Source organism: Microtus oregoni, unplaced genomic scaffold, assembly GCF_018167655.1.
Source record: "Microtus oregoni isolate MIOR12 unplaced genomic scaffold, Mior012 000057F_ref0000458, whole genome shotgun sequence".
In the NCBI taxonomy this organism is placed as follows: domain Eukaryota; kingdom Metazoa; phylum Chordata; class Mammalia; order Rodentia; family Cricetidae; genus Microtus; species Microtus oregoni.
The window spans coordinates 2,871,428-2,886,073 of NW_024543833.1; the positions used below are offsets into that span (position 1 = coordinate 2,871,428).

Below are 14,646 nucleotides of genomic sequence, written 5' to 3' on the forward strand. Positions count from 1 at the left end.
CTCTGTGCAGTAGGAAAGAGTAGCAGGCAAAGGAGCCATGACTCCCTGTTCACCGGCACTGGCTGGAACTTGACTCCTGCCCCAATTTCAGACCCTACAGAAATCTCACTGCCTCTGGCTTATCAATGCCACACGTTCCTTTGCTACCTTAACCATGTGCTTGCCCTCTGCATTCATCCCCGCAGCCCTGTCATCTGTTGAGATTGACAGCCAAATCTGTAGGCGAGAAGCCCATGGCAAAGAAACAAAAGGTAGCTTCCTTCTCTGTCTTCCCAATACGACAGGCCGTTTGTTCCCTTCCCTTCTTGTCAGGGGCTATGATGTCATGTCATTGAACCAATGGTTTTAACCCTGAATAGTTGTTTTCTCACAAAAATGGATCCAGAGAATCTACATTTCTATCTTGGATACATGTGTATGGGTGTTTGCCTACATATATGTCTGTGTACCATGTGTGTGCCTGGTGCCTGAGGCGGTCAGTAGAGGAGGTCGGATTGTCAGGAAGATGGCTCCTTGGGTCAGGGTTTGCCATAGTGGCAGCTTTGTTTTATTGGAAACAGGGTCCAGCTCTGTAGCCCAGGCTAGCCTGAATTGCAAATCAGTCTTGGCCTCCTTGGTGTTGGGATTACAGGCATTTCCCATCAATCTCAATTGTTGAAACAAGTCTTGGCATGTGGCATGGTATGAACCACCCCACGGTGTGAGGAGTTCAGGAGATGGGCTCCCTATTGATAGCACTGTTTTGGACAAGAATCTCTCACCCCTGGAACCTCAGTTTCCCTCACTTTTGACAGAGCAGTGTCCTCTCTGCGTCTCTGACTTGTAGATAAGAATCAAAAATACCCATGAATGTAGAATCGCTCGAAAATTGGTAAACACTACACTGAGCTGAAGCACAGTACAGGGGCCTGGGGCTGCAGAAGGACGGGGTCACATGACTCTGCTTGCCATGTTCCTGCCACTTCCTGGTGGGACTTTTCATTCTCCCCATGCAAAGGAATTCACGTGTTCTCATTTCATCTCCTTAAATGAGAGGGGGTGGCCTTTATGAGGCTAGAGACAGTACCTGGAGCCAGTTACTAACCTGGTGTGTGTTCACATTGACCTGGCTGGTATCCCGGGGTCAGTTGGGCGCCACCTACTGTAGCCATTTGCCCTTATTCATTTTCTGTTCTTAGCTTGCTGCCCTCCTCTCCCTCCAGAGATGAGGAAGGCTTTGTACTCGCTGCTTTTATTTATCCACTGCGCACTGAAATCAGTTCTCACTTAATCCTCATAATACTGTGAGGCACTTAGGGCGAATGGGCCATTTGACAATCCAGACAAGTGGCTTTATAACACAGCATGAGGCTCCCAGGGCCTGGGAGGGGAGGAGCCCAAGGAACTGGGGCCTTCTCACACACAAGGCTCTTCTTCCTGAAGCGCACTGGATTCTGGGTGGGAACTTCCTTTGAGGTCCTTCCTCTCTTCTAGCACTGACCACTTTCCACTCTACCTGGTGGGCATTTTTGTCTAGGTCTGTTCCCTACCTGGCAGAGTCCCATGCTATTGGGGGGATGTTTCTTGTTCAGAATGGAGTCTTACTGGTTCTTGAGATCTGGGCCTCAGTTGATTTTGCCTGTTTTACTGGTCAGAGGGAAGGACCTTATGGATAGGAAGCTAATGTGTTTATAGACTCCATGGTTGGAAAGTCTAACCCAGAAAAGGAACTTTATACTATTGAGATGTGTGTGTTCCTATCATGTGCACCTGTGCTTGCCAGTGTCCTTGGAGAAGGGTGTCACCAGGCCATCTGCTCTGTGAACACTGTGTCTCTTGAAGAGGATCATTACTTACCTGGACTTACCTTTTCCATATACTGATCTAGTCCAGGGCCAGAGTGGTCCAGCTAGAGACCTCTTGGCTATGCATGATCCACCTAGCAGTGTGTAGCAGTCTGGTCTTCACCCTTCCATCTTTATCCTGGGTAGACAGTGTCTCTTCCACGCCTGCATCCTTCATCTGCTACAGGACCTTCCTAGGGCCGGTACCCACTCTGCTGGTCTATAGGAGATTCCAAAAGAAACACAATGTAGACAGTCCCACTGGTCAGCTCGATGTAGACAACCCCTCATTGAGATTCTCTTCTTAGAAGATCCTTGTTTGGGTCAAAAATGACAATTCAAACTAGCCATCAGAACTAGTGACTTGCTCCCAGCCATGCCCCACCTTCCCCACCTCCTAAAAGATGACACAGACCTACCCAAAGCCCCCAGAACATGACCTTCTAAGGGGACATTTCAGGTTCAAACCGTGACAGTCATTATTCAGCTTACTGCATGGTTGAGAGTTCCTTTTCCTTCCCTAGATGATGCCTGGAATAAGAGATCCGTCTGCAGGCTTCATGGCTATCCTGCCTGTCCCTGTCATTTTACAGGTAGACCGATGAAAGGGGAAGAGCCGTGCATAGCTTGTGACTGTGCGTTGTTCTGTTTTGTTTTATAAGCCCACTTCTCATATATTTCCATTCTGCTGCAGCTTCCATTTTCGCTGTGGGCTACTCTGTAAGCAGCTGGGTTTGGACTGGAACTCCTGATGTATCCTGCCCTGGCCTCAAACTCCATATCCTCCTGGCTTAGCCTCCTACGTGCTATGTTACAGGTGTGCACCCCATACCCTGCTTCCATTCTGCTTCTCTCCTAGGATTCTTATTTGTCATCTGAAGCCGGGGGGGGGGGGGGGGGGTCGTCAGCATTCTTTCAGACGCTCTAGGGACTAAGCCACTCACGGAGCTACTTGCCCAGGTAGATGTCATGATGAAGCCAGGCCTAGTTTACTTCTGCTGAAGCATGGACTCATTCTTGTCAGTGTGGCTCTGGGAGAGTTGTGACACTTCCTGAGAGCATATCCATTCCTGATTTTTGAGTTCCTTTCTGCTCACTTCCCCTACAGACCTTATTATTAGTTCTGTGTTATTTGTGTTAAGAAGTAGCTGAGTGATCTGAGTGTATTTTCCTTTGAATTTATCAGATAAGGAGATGAATGATCTCAAAGGGGTAAAAAAAAATGCTTAAGACTTCATTGAACCCTAGGTAAACTCTAGGAAATGTTATCAACTCCCTGGAAAGCAGGCATGATCTATCCACTCACTGAGAGCCTCATTGTCGGAGTGAATGGGTCACCCGGAGCCTTCCAAACCTGCACAGGGACCTCTGAAGACCGCCTGCAGACCCAGCTTCCATAGGGTACAGGGGGAAATGCCCAGGGGAGAAAGGAGGAGGAAACAGGCTCATGAGAATTTGGGTAGCAAAAGGTCTTCCATTTTGGCAGGTTCTGAAGCAACTATGCCCTTCCTGCTAGGCTGGTGCTTTGAGCATGCGGGGTTGTCTACATCGAGCTGACCAGTGGGGTTGACCCGCAGGGTTGTCTACATTGGATTGGCCTGTGGGACTGTCTACATTGTGTTTCTTTTGGAATCTCCTATAGACCAGCAGAGTGGGTACCGGCCCTAGGAAGGTCCTGTAGCAGATGAAGGATGCAGGCACACACAGCACAGCTCTAGAGATCCTCAATTGCATTTCTTCGGAAACCACTTGTTCCCCCATGGTACCATTTGACCAAAAGTTACACAAATCGGGATCCTAAACAAAAGGATCCCTGCGTGTTTCTGCTTGATTTTAACAGTTGGGAGATATGAACGGTGATTTTTGGAAAACACGCACTTCTCCTTCTGGTGTAAACTACTTCAAAGATGTTATTTGAAAAACAAAACACTGGTTTCACAGTTGGATAGGAACGAGTGTTTGAAGGCTTGGCAGATTGCTGTAGTTTGTTTAAGGCCGTGGTTCATTTGTGGCCCCGGAGGAGCCCATGAGACTAAGCACAGTCTGCAGCCTGGGAACCCTGCCAGGGACAACTGGAAGCCAAGGCTGCCTTCATGGTGCTGGTTTAGTGTCACCTTGCCTCCTCCCCTATCTGTTCTACCTGCCTTTGATGACCTCTGCCATCTTCCCAAAAAGATACCCAGAAAGTGTCTTCCTTCCTACATCATAAACTCTGGAAACTGACCCAGAGGAAGAATGGTCTCATCTGTGGCTTTAAGAGCATCTTTGCAATTAGGAGAGCACCCTTTGGGGTCTCAGTGCTTGCTTATACCCCAGATGGTCTCTGCTGGGAAAACAGTGCAGAGGATGGGGAAGACCCGCCCAGGACCCCACAAAGGACTAGGGCCCATCATACTGGTACCATGGGGGACCGAGACACCCACAGAGGCCATGGGAAAATGGACATGTAAAAAGACATCTTACTAAGGGACCAGCCAGTGGAGAAGGTTACTTTCTTCTTAAGCTATTAAACATGTTATTCCAAATCAGTGGAGCTGAAAAGATGTATTTAAAAGACTATGGTATTTCCTTTTTAAAGAGGAAAAATATGGCTGAAGGGATTAGAACCGAGGCTGTCCTGAAGAGTAAGTGTCTGGATGCTCAGGCAAACTTGGAAAACTAATTTTCTGGGCTCTCAGGGCCACCTTGCTCCCCTTCACTGTAGAAGTCCTGGGAACAGGTACCTCAGCCTCGTGGTGTCCTTCTCTGCCCACTACCCCCAGGCTCTTCCAAAAGCAACCCCACCGATCTCCAGGGGGTATTTCACAATTACTCCACCACATGCAGTGATCAGTCAGGACTAAGCTCTTCAGAGTCCTGAGGTAAGGTCCTGAGGTTGCCTTGCTTGCCAGGATTCACCTTTGGCTGAGCCAGAGAGAAAGGGGCTTTCAGTACCGGCTACTTACCAACCAGTCTGCTGTTTGGTCATGCTCAAATGGCACACAGCATCTATACATTGCTACTGCCTCCTCAAACCCAAGTTCAGCTTCTCAAGTATGCCTGGGGGTGGATTGTCCCTTGGGAGCAAACAGCTGACTAAATGGTTCAGGGGAATCCATGGCTCCTCCTCTGACCTCCCTTCTGTGAACACCCACCTGGCACTCACCTGTCAATCTGGGCTCCCTGCTGCTATGACAAGCACAAAAGGTTCAGAGTCCGGGAACACTCAGCCTGCCGATGATGCTGAGAAGCATCCCATAGAGTACAAGGCTGGCGGGTGGCAAGTTCTTTATTACTGGAACAAAGTATCTTTATTTTCCTCTCATTTTAAAAGTTTATGTTCCCTGGATTCAAGATTCACATGTTTTTGTCCGTCGTTAAGAACGCCCTCTCTCTCTGCTTTCTGTCACTGTTTTTACAAAAAGATGAGATGTTTTTCCTTCCTGCTGCTAGTCCCCTGTATGTCATGTGCTTTTCCCTCTGGCCACTTTCAAGATTTTCCTTTGCTGTCTAACTGTCAGCAGCTGGAACATGCTCTTTTTTATTCAGCCTTAGCTGTGTTGGACTTTTGGGGACAGCGGTCTAAAACAAGGTTCTGAGGGTGGGAACTGTGCCTTCTCTGACTTTAATGGCTCCCATCTAAATCAGGATCGTACAGCTGAGTTGGAGACCAGCGCTTTTCTCGACACAATTTGCAGTCCCCCACCTCACCCAGAGTGACAACACCAACTTGTCATTGTGCCCCCCTGAAAATGCCATAAGCAGTGACATCTCCGGTCCCACACACTGTTCCCTCACGCCCACATAAACTACCTTCACCCCTACAGAGTCTCAGATGTCCCCAGTCATCAAGTTCTCCAGGAGAGTCAGTCAGTTGCCCTCCTCGCCCCCTTCTTATCCACACTCTTGAGTGCCCTGTTTGCCTCTTCCAGATCCCCCAGGGGACCCTTGGATTAAGGACACATCTCATTCATGCCCATTTTTCTGGCATTTAGCACAGTATCTGACCCATAAAACGTGCTCCGGAAATGCTGGTCGATTCATGTACCAGCATCTCCGGATGACGCTTAACTATTCCTCAAGACAGCTTTTAACTATTTAACCTCCCCTGCCCTGTCGCTTCCACAGCCCTGCAGTCTGGGGCCCCTCTGTCTCTTGTTACTCGATGCTTGCTGGTGTTAAATGACTCATCCTCAGATTGTCTGTAATAGGCACTACCGTTCGGCAGATGGGGACACTGAGGCACAACAGTCACCCAGGCAGTCTGACTACCAAGCCCAGCAGAGGACACACGTTCAGTCCCTGGCCCACTGTCTGTCATTTTCAGCTGACTGTTCTGCCCAGGGCCCACACCATCCTACCTGCCCTCTCGTTGACCCCCATCTTCCTGTCAGAACCTTTCTGAAGTTCCGTGAAAAATAGACCCTAAGTGATTTCATCCGCCCAGAGTGAGTGTGAAGTCTCTGCTCTGTAAATGACACCCCACCCCTGCTCCTGTGGGTTCTTTGCCAGTGTGTCATCCTAAGGGCTCACAGTGGGCTGTTGGCCAATTAATTTGTTAGTTCCATATTCTCTATTTTAAATTTATGTGGTTGGGTTTTTGTTTGCTTTTAAGCTCAAGCACAGGTTGTGACCTTTGCTCCTGATAGAGCTCATCTTCTTGGCTCAGAGAGATCTTTGTGAATCTTTATTCTATCATCCAACTCTGTCCTTCACAGCTTCATAATTTATTTAAGGGCTTCACCTGCCTCCTAAGACTTCCCCTACACCACTAATTAAAATGTGCATAAAGAGATTAGGCCAAAGGCCCAGCCTCATGGCCACAGGGCCCCTCTGGCCTGTGAACCACACAACCAGGTACCCATTTACATAATTATTTAGCCATTTAACCCACATTTTTAAAACTTGTCCACAAAGATGTAGAGGATGTAGCTAGAGGATGAACAGTCTCTTTATTGAGGCGCAGGGGCACTGTTCTCAGATCTCTTGTGTTCTACCTCAGGACAATTTAAGCTCCCTCTGAAGTAGAATAAAGCTGCATGGCCGTCTGCAACACTTTAGCCCCTAGACACAGTACGGGTGTTGGCCGACATTACTCTTTTAAGAAAAATGGATACGTGAAAACTCTAAACTTCAAGAAATCATGTTTATCCCCACAATGGTGTGTCATGCAACTGTTTTCAATGGTGTTAAAGGTGTTTAGAATCACAGAGAAAAGCCTTATATAGTGATGAGCTTAAAAGGTAAGACAGTGACTGGCCAGGTGGCCCAGAGCGGGAAACTTCTTGCCCGGTTGGAGCAGGGCTGGCTCCCTGAAGCCCAGGTGAAGGGAGATGAGAACACATCTCCCACAGGAGCCCCATGGTGTGGGCACCACGTGCACACACGTAATTTAAAAAGCAGTGCACAGGTCAGGCGGTGGAGGCACACGCCTTAAATCCCAGCACTTGGGAGACAGAGGCAGGCGGATCTCAGTGAGTTTGCAGCCAGCCTGGTCTACAGAGTGAGTTCCAGGACAGCCAGGGCTACACAGGGAGACCCTGTCTTGGAAAAAACCAAAAACAAAATACAAATACACAGAACTGTATAGGGGATATGATCATAGCACCTGAGAAAAAATAAGAAATATACATTAAAAACAGGCTATAGGAGCTGAAGAGAGGGCTTGGTAGTTAAGAGCACTGGCTGACTTTCCAGGGGACCCCAGCCCCTGCCACCTGTATGCACATGACGTACACTCAGACACATACCCAAAAATTTAAAATAATTTTTAAAATAGACTACAAACAGAGACTCCAAGATGTTAATGGCAATTGATGTGTGTATTTTTGTTATCGTTTCAAAATTCCCCAAATCGTAGGGGCGAGACTATGCATGGCTTCGTGAGAATGAGTTTTCCCAGTGAGCGTTCAGGAAATTTGACACAAAAGTAAGTTCACTGAAACTGTATTCATTATGGGGGGAAAAAACCTGTTTAATCCGAATCCTTCAGTTACCCAGAGAGAATAGAGGAGCCTGGGAAAACTGACCCTCAGCCATGTTCACTGGTATAAGCCTTACCTCCCCGCCCACCCAGAGTGGCAGTCCTGCTTCAAGATCTGAGGGAACTGAACAAGTTTCACGGTTCCCCACCCCCACAACCCCTGCCAGGAAGCAGGGCAGCTCTCTCAGGTAGAGTGAGCAGGTGTTAGTGGGTACCTCCACGAGCCTGCCTGTGGCCGGCTCCATCCCCAGACTCCGTCCGCTTACTGGACTGAGGGAGACACCAGATGATGTGTGAAATCTTCAGTCTTGTCCGGCATCAGGAAAGTACCCGACAGATAGTGGCTGCTGCTTAGCTGTGACTCTTGAGTCTTAGACACCGGACTTTCTACCACTCGTGGTGAATTGGGAGTGGGGTGAGGTGTGTGTGTCGCCCTTGTTTCCCTTCTAGGGTGCAAAGGCATGCGGAAGGGTGGGAATGAGCGAGAACACCTTGGAGTGAACTTGTTGCAGTGGGTTGATGAAGTACTAGGTTTATGAATAGGGAGGCCCTCAAGAGGAGGCCACAACAGGAGGCCCTAAATGTTAACACTTTTGCAGTTTGGCTAAAGGCTGGTTCTAGTTTGAAGGTTACATGTGGGATTGTAGCCAAAGTCCTTAATAATGAGTAGGCTTTGGGCCAAATCATAAGAATAGACACCGGCAATAACCAGTGAGAGCAAGCAGTGGACACTGGCAGACCAGTCAGAGCGGGCAGTGGACACCGGCTGTGACCAGTCAGAGCGGGCAGTGGCTTCAGGTTCTGTCACACTGCTTTCTCTGCTTCATTGTCCCCACTGGAAACCTACTGAGACCCAGACCCTGGGAACATAGATTTCCCACAGAGGAACCAGCACTCCCTGCTCCAGCACATAGCAGGTTGGTAGAAAGTCACCTGTTCTGGTCTTCCTTGCAGTCGGACTGTGCTTCAGATTTGTCTGTAAACTTTTTAAAACATGGTATACTATTCCCCATATAATTGAATGACTTTTAGAATTACTCATGTATCTATTGCTAGAATTTATTTTAGAACATTTCATTGCCCCCCAAAATAACTGTGTTCCCCGGTTGCCACCTCCTTCCCCAAGTTCCCATCACCTACTCTAAGTAGCCACACACGTTTCTGTATCCATAGAGTCGACCTTGCTGGCTATTTCACTTAGCCATATAATATATGACCCTTTGACCTTTTGGGTCAAACTTCTTGCATTCAGCAGAATGCCATCAGATTTATTCAGTGGTAAAGCAGATATGAGAGCTTCGTTTGTCTTTATTATCTAATAATAATCTATATCAGAGCTGTCTCGTAACCCTCTACTGATAGACATCTGGGTTCTTTCTTTTGGGGCTATTATAAGTAATACCGGCGTGGGCGCTCATGTGCACGTTCTCCTATGGACATGTTTTATAGAGAGACATCATTGGGTCGTGTGTTTCTGCTGAGGAACTGTCCTATCAGACTCCATTGCAACATTGTAGCCCATAGACAAGGTGTGAGGATTTGTTCTCTCCATGACCTCAAACTTCATTTTCCCCTAGTCCTCCAGCAAGTGTGAGTAGGATTTCACTGCGGTTTGAATCCATCCATGGTTGACGGTGCTGAGCCTCCTTGGTGTGCATACAAGCCTTTTACATGTCTCTGTGTATCTAGAGATCTTTGCCTATTTTAATTGGGTTATATTAATATTAATTTAGAACTTGGAGAGGCTTCATATATTCTAAGTCCAAGTTCTGGGGCTTGTTGCTTTGCTTTCTTTATACCGTCCTCAAAAGTGTAAATGTTTTCAGGCTGGGTGTCTAGCTTGGTGGGAAAGCTCTCTGGCCTGGCAGGCTCAGGTCCTGGATTTTACCTTCAGTATCACAACAGAAAAAGAAAACAGGTTTCCATTTCAGCAATATCCATCTTGGTTTTTGTTGTTGTTGTTGTTACTTTAGTTTATGGTGTCTTAACTGAAGGGGCGTGGCCGATCAGAAGTTGTAATTAACCAAACCAACTTAAAATAATATTTAGCTTTAATAAACAGAAGAAAGGAAACTTACAAAACCAGGGTTCCAGCCATTCAGGAGAGCAGGAACACAAAGAGAAAGAAACAAGCGCACATGGGTATTTTATCTGTTTTTCTGTGGCCCCAGAGGGACACACACTAAACAGATGGTGATTGGCTAAAGTCTCCCATCACTTAACCAGTCCTGTGTGCTTCCCGCTCCCAGACTGTTTAGGGAGGATGCCTGGTTTAAAAGTGTGGCTAAAACGCGTCTTAAGCAGGGCTCCAGACAGTGACCCTCGGCTCCAAGCTCTGTAGAGAACATTGTCTCAGTGACAGGTGTCTGATGCCTCCAGTGAGTCCTGCCAGAGACCCAGCAGGTCAGAACCCTAACAGGAGCATCCACAAATAATGCTAGTGACTCTTGATCAACTCTTGTTACATGGCTGTCACAGTCAGGTAAAAACTCTGAACTCAGCTATGTACCCAGAGAGACTTCTAGAAAAGGAAATGAGGGGAGGAGATGGGAGGGGAAGAGAAAGAGGAGAAAAGGAGGAGGTGGAGAGATGCCAACATGGTGGCCATCTTGCATAGCTTCTAACACTCCAAAATGTAACTTGCCTGAGGTAATGGCAGAATCAGCTTTGTGGAGGGCAGCAAGGAACAGCAAACAAAAACAAGTCTCTTTAGGAGTTGTTGGATTTTCTCTTTTAACTTCAAATTGGTTTCTAGTCTGAACCTTCGTAGTCCAAGCTGCCAAATGTAATTTAAGGTTCCCTGTTCCTACCTGTGGGCTTGCGCCATAATAAACTAAAATTCAGAAAGTCCGGCAAGTGAAGGAAGCCGTTCAGTCATAGCAAATTAAATTCTGTTCCTGGGGTGTTATGTACCAAGGCCGGAAATTGAATGAGGACATTTGAAAGGTATTTTGAGCAACGGGGTTTGAGACAAAGGCTTTTTTTCTTAACCCTCGTGTGGCCAGAACTTTGCCCCACTCCCTGAACGGCTACCAAAGCTTTGCCTACCATCTGTCCTTTGCAGAATTATGCTTTTGAACAATAGCTGTTCTCAGATGTGGCTCTGGCTTAAACAGATTAGATCTACATGGTTTATACTTAATCACATTGCTAAATATGGGCACCTGTTCTTGTTACAGACCCACAGCTGGTTTTGCGAACAGACCACCAGTGCCCTCTATACCCCTGTACTGCAAGGTGTCCCTCCATCCAGCTTGGGCCCTCTTGATTCACCTGCTCTGGGAAGTGAGGCTTCCCTGAAGTCCCAGTGTGCATGTATAGGTCCTTAGGAACCTTGGATGTCTGGAAGAGTTGGGAGCAAGGTTCAGTGGAGATTGTAGATTCTGGGCTGTGGGAGCATAGAACAAGGCCCAGTGAGGTCAGGTCTACATGTGCCCAGATAGCAGGCAGATGGAGACAAACTTCCCTGAAACATGCATTCTCCAGATGGGACATATCTTCCAACACTCCACCTTAGTGCCTGCATACATACCTTGCTCTCCCCTCTCTCATTTCCACCACCCCCACACACACCTACTCCCAAAACCTACTCTAGACTTCAAGAAAGGGGAGGGGCTAGTGCCAGCCATTGACATTTTGGACTTACAGTGTAACTTTTACTTTTGCTATGAAAGGGAAAGATCCCTTGGATATTTACCAGTAGGCGGGGCTGTATTTTTCAAGAAACCTTTTTGTCCTTGCTGTAGGAATCACAGCCCTTGTCTTTTACAATCTAGATCGTGAGTATTTCACCTGAACATCCCCGCAGGGCCGCACTCATCCCTTGTGACCCCCTCTGCCCTTGGCCTGGTGATGTATATAAGACCTTCAGGTCAGCCCACTGTACACAAGAGAGGATTTCCTTGGGTTTTGCTGGGGAGGATCCTGGAAGTTTAATGCCGAAGCAGCTGAGAGGATATATGCCCCAGTTCCATTCCTTAGAAACTCCATGCAGTTGGATGGACTGTGAACCTTCTCTGGCTTGCCTCTCCTAACCTATCAAAGGCAAACAGCATCAACCATATAGGATTACAGCGCTAAACAGAGTGCTCTGTACCATGCCTGGAGGGGGTAGGCAGTAAGCCAGAGCTCCTCCAAGATCTTACTTTGGATGGGAAAGACCAAGGGACACATGAAAGAAAACTGAAGGAGGAAAATAAGCTAGAAGCTGGGCCTCGGGAACTTGGGACAAAGATACCTGCTTCTGCCCATCCCAGCTTGACCAAGTGTCCTCCTATGGGGTTCCTCGGGAGAGGAATTATTTGAAGCGGTGGCTGGAGTCCAAGTTTTATATTCCTGAGTAGAGACAGGAGCTCCAGGCAGGAAAAGGTTAAAATACTCTACACAGGGTGACAACATAGAGGTGGTTTATTGTCAGACTTAACAAACCAAGTTTGTTAGGGTCCCACATAGTAGGAAGAATTGACTTTTCAAAGCTGTCCTCTGGTCTTCCTACACCTGTAAACCATTACATAGAATGCAAGAAAAAAAAGATCATGTTTCCTTTCTCTCTCTCACACACACACGATTCTTTCTTTTAAAGGCCCTAAACAGAGCACAGCACAGTCTACATCCAGTGTGCCCTGCTTACACACACATTTATTACAGAGCACAGCACAGTCTACATCCAGTGTGCCCTGCTTACACACACATTTATTATCCACTTGTCACAATGGGGACCAGCAGAGACACTCTGAGCAGAGAAAAATGGCAGCAGATTGTCTGACAGGTAAGGAGACAGAGAGCAGAGGAGCAGATGAGTTGCCAGGCCCAGCTCCCAGGCCAAGGAGAGAGAGACTATGGGCCCTTCTCCCGTGTCCTCCACAGTGTTTCCCAGAGCTGCACTAAGATCTAGATTTTAGCCAATGTTCCAAATCTTGCCCCTTCAGAAGGTAGTGAGTTATGTTCAGTGCATTTAAAGAAGCCAGTTGAGAATTTGTGCTGTGATGTGATGGTCATGGCCCCCAGTACATGCAAATGTCCCTTACCCTTTTTTTCCCATCTGGTTCCCAATAGTACAGGAAGGGCCCGTGTTATTAGGCCCGTTTTACAGAGGAGAAAAATGAGACCTCAAATGGCTGAGACTTTCCCAGTCTTAGAGACCTCGAGAATGGTGATCTGAAATTGACTCCAGGGCTTCTGTCCTGAAGTACAAACCTCTTCCCTCCAGACATTTTCAAGCATAGTACTTGGCGTGCTGGGTCTGTGTGAGGCCACCAGGTTACGGCAGGGACACGGCTTCCTACCTCTAAGCAGTGTGTGTTTGGTGTTCAGGACACACATTCTCTGAGGAACCCCTCACCAGGCAAGTGTTAAACTTTCACTTCTTCACCATCCACCCCAGGTACTCAGCATCCTCAGACTACATACCCAGGGTCCTTGGTGTCCTTGGTGACCCCTTTCATGAGCCAAACGTGTCCCCCTCCCCTTCACTGGGATTCTGGGCCCTCAGTATCCCACCCAGAGCCCTCTGGTGCACCTCTAGATGGCATTCTCCCAACAGAGCCAGCTCTTTCACCCTGTGCCTTCTCCACCCAACACAGCCCTACGTTAAACACTTCATAGTGGGCTTAGACTGAAGACAAGCAGCCACGCTTTCCATTGTCTGTTGCTCCGTCCGATGCAGGGCAGGTGAGCTCCTAAGACAGAGTCTAGACTACAGTCCTAGCAGACAAAGTGAGCAGAGAGCTCCTGGGAGTGTCAACATCAAAGTACACAGTAGATATTCCATTTTCCCCTACGTGATGAGCTCCCTGAGGACCTGGCCCTTGAAGTTACCTTTATGGGTTCTAAGGATTTAGATAAGCACAGAGAAGGAGCTTCCTTCCAGGCAGGGGCAATTACAATGTGCAAAGAGCAAAGGTGATGATGACCTCTGTGGAGATAAGGGTCCCTGGGGAGAGGAGAGAAGACTGCCTGGGGAGAGGAGAGGGAAGAGAGGGTCAGTAGTTGAGACTGGTCAAGAAGCTTAAATACAACATAACAAGCAAAATAGAGGAATCCATCAAAATAGACCTGAGAAAGGAGTCCTAAGTGACTGGGGGCTTCTGTTTCCCGCTAGTCTTGATGGCAGCCAGCAACACAGGAACTACAGTCTGCTGTGCCCATGAGAGACCCAGGCCAGAGACTAAGAGCATTGCTGTCAGTCACCAGAAAACGAGTTGCTGGCACTGGATTTGAACCCAGAGCCAAAGCAGGTGTTCTCAACACAGATTTGCAGCATCTGAGGACCCTTCTATCTGGCAGGGGAATAGCCAATGCACTATTGAGATGGGAGCCAAGTCCTGCCAGGGGGTAAAAATAATCATGCCGAAAACTTTTACACAGTAAACCGAGAGTCAGGCCTCCAGCAAAGCAGGGGCATTCACGAGGATTTGCAAGGAATTTTGACTTTTTTTTCAATCAGGGCGTTGAGAAATTGGTTTAATGAAGTTCCTGATGAACCCACATGCATAAAGTCCTGAGTTTGGATGTCTGGCACCCGTGCAAAAAGCCAAGCATGGTGGCACACTATTACCGTCTTGGCACCAGCGAGGCAGAGACAAAAATGCTGGGGCATCCGACTAGCTAGCCTGACTGAGTCAGTTCAGGGACAGACCTTGGCTCCAAAGGAAAAAAAAAAGGTGGAGGGTAAAAATGAGTAAGTGACAGCCCTCCTCGCCAGCTGTGTCTATTACGGTTGGGCTGCCCAACTCTTTGATCGTGCTGTTGGTTAACCATGAAACCGTGATTGCCATTCTCCTTTGGAACCATCACAGTGCCAGGAGTCAGGATCAGAGTGCAGGAGCCTCATAAACACGAATCCTCTCCTGTAACCACCCC

At 47.8% G+C, this 14,646-nt stretch overlaps 1 protein-coding gene across 2 annotated transcripts in view; it reads left to right on the forward strand.

The window, feature by feature from the left end:
* Positions 1 to 14,646, forward strand: part of Mapk4 (mitogen-activated protein kinase 4) — a 132,311-nt gene that overhangs the window by 92,558 nt on the left and 25,107 nt on the right. The gene's annotated exons all lie outside the window — the stretch shown is intronic.